This window comes from Protopterus annectens, chromosome 5.part0 (genome assembly GCF_019279795.1).
Source record: "Protopterus annectens isolate FY-2018-M chromosome 5.part0, PAN1.0, whole genome shotgun sequence".
NCBI lineage: Eukaryota > Metazoa > Chordata > Ceratodontiformes > Protopteridae > Protopterus > Protopterus annectens.
This window is the reverse complement of record NC_056735.1, coordinates 596319699-596327198: the sequence shown is the minus strand read 5'-3', so window position 1 is coordinate 596327198 and position 7500 is coordinate 596319699.

Here is a 7500-nt window from a genome sequence, read left to right as displayed (position 1 = left end):
TATGCAACAGTAAACAGACCAAATACATATAAAATGCAGGCACACCTTGTGGCACTCCTAAGCAGTTAAAAGTCCACTCAGCTCCATATAGCTGACCAGCACGTTAAAGATGCATGCAAAGATGTCTATGCAGAGAAATATGTGCAAAGAAGCACAATGCACTCTCTGTCTCTCAAGATATATATATATATATATATATATATATATATATATATATATATATATATATATATTTATATATACACACATACATACACATGGGACTACCTGAAATGATCGAAACGCCAGATGACAGAATCTTAAAACATTGAGATGAGAAGAACGAAAGCTGACAACATTGAAGACTCACATTATTGAACCAGGAAACATTGAACAAGGTACTGTGCATGTCAGGTGTTACACAGTACTGTAGAATAGAGATCTCGCTGCAATCATCATAGCAGTTTCTACATTTAATATCTGTGTTTAACAAAAACATATTGCTTTTCAACATTTGCAATGGAGAATGTGGGACAGTGGGGATTGGGAAATTTACCCTTACCTGACTGTAGTGCAGTCTCTGAATTAATATAAATAATTTACAGGGGGTGTAGCTCCCACATGGAAGGTGCATGGGGCTTGTCCCCATGCAAAACTACTGAAACAGGGATATTGTGATGTTACATGATGGTTTAAATGTAGGAGGCAGTTTGATTGCAGTGCGATTATAGTTAAACAGTTTCTTGTAAGTAGTTCAATGTTTTCCTGGTTCACTAATGTGAGTTATTGACAATGTCAGTTTTCATTTTACTCATCTGTCTTTTCCCGGATAGGAGTTGCTACAGCAGATCACCTGTCCGCTCATGATTGGCAATGGAGTTTTTATGGTAACGAGTTTCCAGCCTAGCACCCAGCCTTCCACAGAAGGCACATACATGCACACACTCATGCCTAGGGCCAGTTTAGAATGTCCAATCAACCTACAGCATGTCTTTGGGATGTGGGAGAAAACCGGAGCACCCAGAGAAAACCCACGCAACCACAGGGAGGAAATGCAGACTCCGCACAGAAGGCAGTCCAGTCGAGGATCAAACCAGAGCACTTCTTGCTGTGAGGTGACAATGCTAACCACTACACCATCACGGCTGCCCCATTTTGCTCATCTATATGTTTTAGTATTTGATGTTTTGGCATTTCAGTCATCTGAAGTAGACCCTTATACATATGTGTCTGTGTGTGTGTGTGTGTGTGTGTGTGTGTGTGTGTGTGTGTGTGTGTGTGTGTGTGTGTGTGTGTGTGTGTGTCTGTATTTATCTCTCTCTCTCTCTCTCTCTCTATATATATATATATATATATCTGAAGATTTACTTTCATAATGTGGAATGGCACTTCATTGAATCACGATTTTGGAATGTCCGAACACCAAACACTGAAAATGCCGAACATTAATATTCCAGAAGGCAAAATCTCACCCTCCTCTTGACCCATGATAAGACTTGTTTCAAGGTCTGCGGCAGAGGGGAATGTCAATGTTTGATGTTTTTCATAAATATTAAAATTCAGAATTCTGTTTTTTTGTGGATACAAGTTGATTATATGACAGAAATGTGAAAGCCATTCAACATTATGATAGTAAGCATGTATGACACCTTATGTGTCCATGGGAAAAGTTGTTACCCACCACATACACTGCCAGGTCTCCCTTATGGAAAGCTTTTTAAAAAAAGCAAGCTATATAGCAAAATGATCAATTTTTTTAAAGTGTGGCCCATTTGGTGGTACTATGATTATAAGTAGATTGCATAATTCAAGAGATGTTAAGGCTACCTGTAATAAGACTGTTAAGTTGAATAAGAGAGTTGTTTTTGATAAATAAAACTATGGGTTTGAATGATTCTGTTATGTCACACAGGCATACTGATATATAAAAAAATCTGAGAATATTTTTGGTGTTCAGTTTGACAGTGATACATTTGTTGCTGTGGTTAAGAATATGTTAACTTGCTTGTTCAAAAATTTTAAGTCAGTTGCACTGCAGTCCTAAACAGCTAGTGGCTTCTTCTACTAGACATACTTACTTACTTCTTCACTTATTTACTTATCTATTCACTTAATTATTTCTAACAAGCATGTACATTCTGATGACAAGATAAATCATTTATATCTTGGCCACAGCATCACTTAAAATTGTGGGTCTAGTTAACAGATTGTAGCAATAGTAAATACAATTTTAATAAGATCAATGGATATTCTTTCAAGCCTAAATGATATTTTGCTTGCTATTCATTAAAAAAAACAGACAATATGTGCTATTAAATGTCCAAATGGAAATGTTTATGTCAGTGAGCCAGACTGAGTTTTTAATGAGAGAAAGAACCTAAAGGAATTATTGTTAAAACAAAAGAAACAAAATTGAATATTCAATTTCAATTCCTTTTAATTGATTTCATGAACCTGGCACTGAATTATTACTGGGGGGAATGTTTCAAAAGAAATGCAATGCAGCAATACAAAAATGTAGCTACTGTGGTAAAAAGATTTAACTACTCTTTAAGTATGGTAATATTAGCTTAGATGGATTGATGTCAGAAATTAATTGAGAATACATGCTTGATTTTATTGTTTTGTGTAATTGCCCTGCTGTGTTTTAACAAGGGGCCAGATTCAAAAAAAGTTGCTTTCAGTGTAAGTCTGCCCTGATTCTGAAAGATTTGCTCTCAGTGTTAAGTGACTAACTTTGGTGAAAGTCCTATGTGTAAATAGGCTTACTGCAGGACCCAGATTCCAAAACCCCTGTTCTCAGATTGCTCTCAGTGCAAGTGGTCACTTTCCGAAGAAAAGGTCCAGAGGCAACACCATAAAAAGCGAAGCAGACTTTATTGAAATATAACTTAGACATTGTAAAAGTTGACTGAGCGCTTTTGCGTTCTATAGAACGCATCTTCAGACTTCGTGGTCACTTTCACTGACAACAAGTCCTTTGGAATCAGGACCCAATGCATTTAATGTATGTTTGGACTCGTATATTACATTTTTTGCTCCTTGAGGGTGTGACTAGAAAAATGTAAAGGTATGTTTGGTTTCGATAATATTAACTTTCCACAGTCAATGTAGTTTTACTATTTTTTTAATGCTTAGTTATTTATCTGTGCTTGTTAGTTGATACAAATGAACCCCCTTTCAGCAACAATACTAACATATACCAAGTTACAATACATGTAAAGCTTAATGACACAATCAATATTTTCATGGACGCATTCATAATTAACATTTTTACAACAAGATATAACAGATGTAATACAACATTATGTAGCTGGAATTTGGACATAGAGATTCAAGACCAAACAGCAGTGTACATTTTGCCAATATATACCGTGAAGCACTTCTGAGAGGCATCATTTACAGTAAGAATGCTTTTTAGTTTGAAGACATGCTACTCCAAATTGCTATAATAGTCCAAAAGTATTATGCTATGCAAAGTGCTACAAAATAAGGGTAAAAGATTGAAGGAATTTTGAAATATGTACAGTGAAATAGTATAATAATGATAATATTTCTGAGCTATCACCTCTGTGCTATTATGTCACTGAAACAGCAAAGTATTAATACTACTTTTGAATTCTGCAAATGCCTTATTCTTCCTGTCAAGCTAGCTGCCAACATTCATAACTCTCTCATGTGTGTGTGTGTGTGTGTGTGTGTGTGTGTGTGTGTGTGTGTGTGTGTATGTATGTATACATTTATATATATATATATATATATATATATATATATATATATATATGTGTGTGTATTGTTAGTGTGTGTTTGTTTATGTATGTGTATGTATGTGTGTATATATATATATATATATATATATATATATATATATATATATATATGGGTATCTCATGAAACATTGAATGCTCATATGAGTGAAATCTTTAAACAGTAATAGCAAACACTTACATGTGAAAACACTCAAAAAAAAACCAATAAAAACAAACAATTATCACCTTCTATTTTTTGGAAGGTGGGACCAAGCATCCCTTCACTCCCCACTGCCGTACTAAGCCTCAGTTTGGAGTAACATGACTTATTCTGCCGTCAATGTCAAAAAGCAAAAAGAGACAAGATGGGTTACATTGGAAATATAGAATGAATGCGTGGTACTGAGCTCTAGATTATACATGTGCTATTAATATACTTATTTATTTATTGATATTGACTGAAAAGTCAGACACCTGTGGACAAAAGCTCTGCATTATTACAAAACATTTAAAGAGCAATAATTGCACAATCATCAAAAATAAAACAAAAACATTTGCAGTTTAAATAATTATAACAAATTAGGCATACCTCAGGATTCAATAAACTCCATGTAGGTTTCACGCAGAGCCTACATGGAGTGTTTTCACATAGGTGATGTTGCTAATTCTGGGGTGTCATACCATGCATATTAATGAGGTGTGGCATGCGTAAGCAAGGTTTCGCAGCTCACACCAGTGTTACTGGTTACAAAACCTCCAAAATAAATGTGGATCATACCTCCCAACCCTTTAGTGCAAGAAATCTGGGCAAAGGCTAAACTAATGGGGGGACAAAGGCCCCAGAATAGAGACAGATATTAAATATTGTTCTAATAAACTTAGAAAGTAGCTAGAATAATAAAATTTGTGTTAGCATGCATTTTATGAAGGATATGAAGTATGAAACTCCAATGTATGTCATTATTTATTAACTTCAATTTTCATTGATTTTCCAGAAAACCACAAATTTTACAAGCAACAGACCACAAATATGAGGCAAAAATCTCAACATTCTGCAAAAAATCTGGACAGTTGTGACGTATGATGCAGATAATATTTCTATGTAAGGTTGCTGACCACAAAAGTGGATTGTTTGACAGAATGGTAATTGCTTTTCCATTCTTCAGTTTTCTTCATTAAAATTTGTTTGGGGTACTACAATAGATTGTTTTTACTCATTTCAACTATTTCACCATTTTTTTTTATTTTTGGGCCAGGGTTTGCTTGATGCCCTGCTTACCATAAATGTGTATGGCCATGCTCATCTGGTTTCTGCAAAGCACAGCACTGCACAAACTGGATGAATGGACCACCCAGGTTGCAGAAAGAACCCAGATAGCCACAAACATAAACTGGATGCATTCAATTAATACTATTGGCAATTGCACAAACATGGTAAGTGGCATTGTGCTGCAATTAACAGCAAGTACTTTACAATGAATGGTAAGTTAGGGAATGCCATGTATGTAGTCCTCTGGCAGCAGGTGTTAGTTGTAGGACTGAAGTGAAGATGGTCCTGGGTCCCTGTATAGGGTGTGCAAACATTGTTTTCCTGTTGTGGCATTGCAGAATATAGCAATGAAGTGCAATATACGCAACTGTTTTCTCAATATTCTTGCAGCAACAGCTGTGAAGTGCAGGACTAGTGTATACATGGTTCTGTGTTCAAATGCAGCATATTCCATGCACTTTTAATATTGTTCCATTTCACATTATAGTCACTCTCATTTATAACACTTGACATAGTATAGCTGATAATCTTTATATGTATGAGAGCAGAGACACTAATATTGCGTCAGTTACTTATTTATTTATCTATATATTGTGCATGTATTATCAAAATTATGAGTGTGGGTATACTGCATACAATGGTCATGGAAATATATTTCTGCTATCTGGACTGCCATGGCCACCCCATTTTACTAACACAGTTAGACAAGTGTCCATATATCTAATAACCCTAAAATTACATTGTTTGCCACTGGTGCACATCACTTACCATAGTGCAAACATGTTGCCTGCCAGTGCACACCCTTGACTACTGTATTTGTGCAATGGTAAGCAATGCACAACTTTTTCATATGTTGCTATATCAAAAAGTGTGCAATCTCAGTAAGCGCCATACATGCAATTGGTGGGAAACATCAGGATACAAAAGTCAATTTGTGAGAAATGCTATTCTCCATTGGGTTTGATCTATGGTAGTCATGTCCGGTGTTTCTGGTGAGAAGTGCACTTCCAAGTACAAAGGTGGGATGTTCAGGAGTCCAAAGTTTTTATTGGACTCCTAGTTAAGGAGCTTGCTCCCCAGTTGCTTGCTCAAAATACAAGTCTGAAGCTTGGAATAGTATTCCCCAGGCTTTGGGTAGTGCTACAGGTGTTATCCACACTGGTGAACAATACTGACATCATTTTGATGACCTCCAGATAAGGAAACAGGATACTCTCGATCATTGTATTCGGGAATTTAGTACGGGACACTCCCCACAGATGTGTGTCAGTAACAGCAACTAATTGTAAGAGTTAAAATCTGAATATAGTCAAGACTAGTATTCATAATGGTGTTCTGTTTTGTTCTATTTTTTCCACAGCTGCCACTGAGCGAGCATCGAATGTGAGATCCTATGTTGCGCGATTGTCAAGGATGCAAGAAGCATGTAGTTTATATATGCATCAGAACAGTACTGTTATTGTAGCATTAAAAATTAAGGATGGCTGATTTAGTATTTAATACAGTTGTATCAAATTGAGCATGCATATCTCAACTCTAAAAGGAAGTATGCATGCCTTATTCTGTAGCATAAAGCAAAGTTCCATATTCTTAAATAACAATGAACATGCATCTCTAAACTGTAAAAAGAAAGTATGCATGCAGTTGTCTGTAGGGCAAAATAACAGCACAGTATTAAAGAGTATTCATCAGTTGTGGGTTCAAAAAATACACTTCCCAAATATACAATACTGTTAGGTTTTCATGATTATTGCAATGTAACTTCAAACCTCTATACCACTGGCAGAAATGGTCTGCTGTAAACTGTAATCAGAATAATTGGAACACACATATGTGCAATATATGCACAGATCAAGGATTGCTGGCTGCAATTGTTATTATAGTGTGCATCTCTTATGAACTGGGTAGTTTTAAAAGTAATAAAGACACTCTGACATGTTGACATATGTGAGTTTCATTTGAAGCTTCTGTGCATCACAGGGAAATGTGAAGATGATGCAGTTGCCTACAAATTTGCTTAGCCAGAAATTCCCATTTGCAATTTGGAGATCTGCAAGGTAAAAAGCAATTAGTAGGAGTCCCAGCATGGAGCCTTGAGGAACACTACAAATCAACTTCATGTTTATTGATGACACATTGAGGTGCCCCTGCCAACCACACTACATGGGTTCTCTCCCATAACCAGTTAGCTATCCACCTAACTACATAGGGGTCTATTTGGATCTCATTTAGCTAGTTTGTTATGTATGCATGTGGCATGGTGTCAAAAATCTTAGCCAGAGCAAGTATGCTGTACAAACAGCATATCCCCTGTCCATAGCTTGTGTCACTTTCTCAAAGAAGTTGACCAGATTAATTAGACAGTACCTAAGCTTAACAAAGAAAAACTACTGGGACTCATGCCTTGTAAGATTTTTGATATCATTACAATTATGATACATTCCATGGCTTTCCAGATAAGACATTCATACATGTATACTCTTCATATAAAGAAGCTTAAAC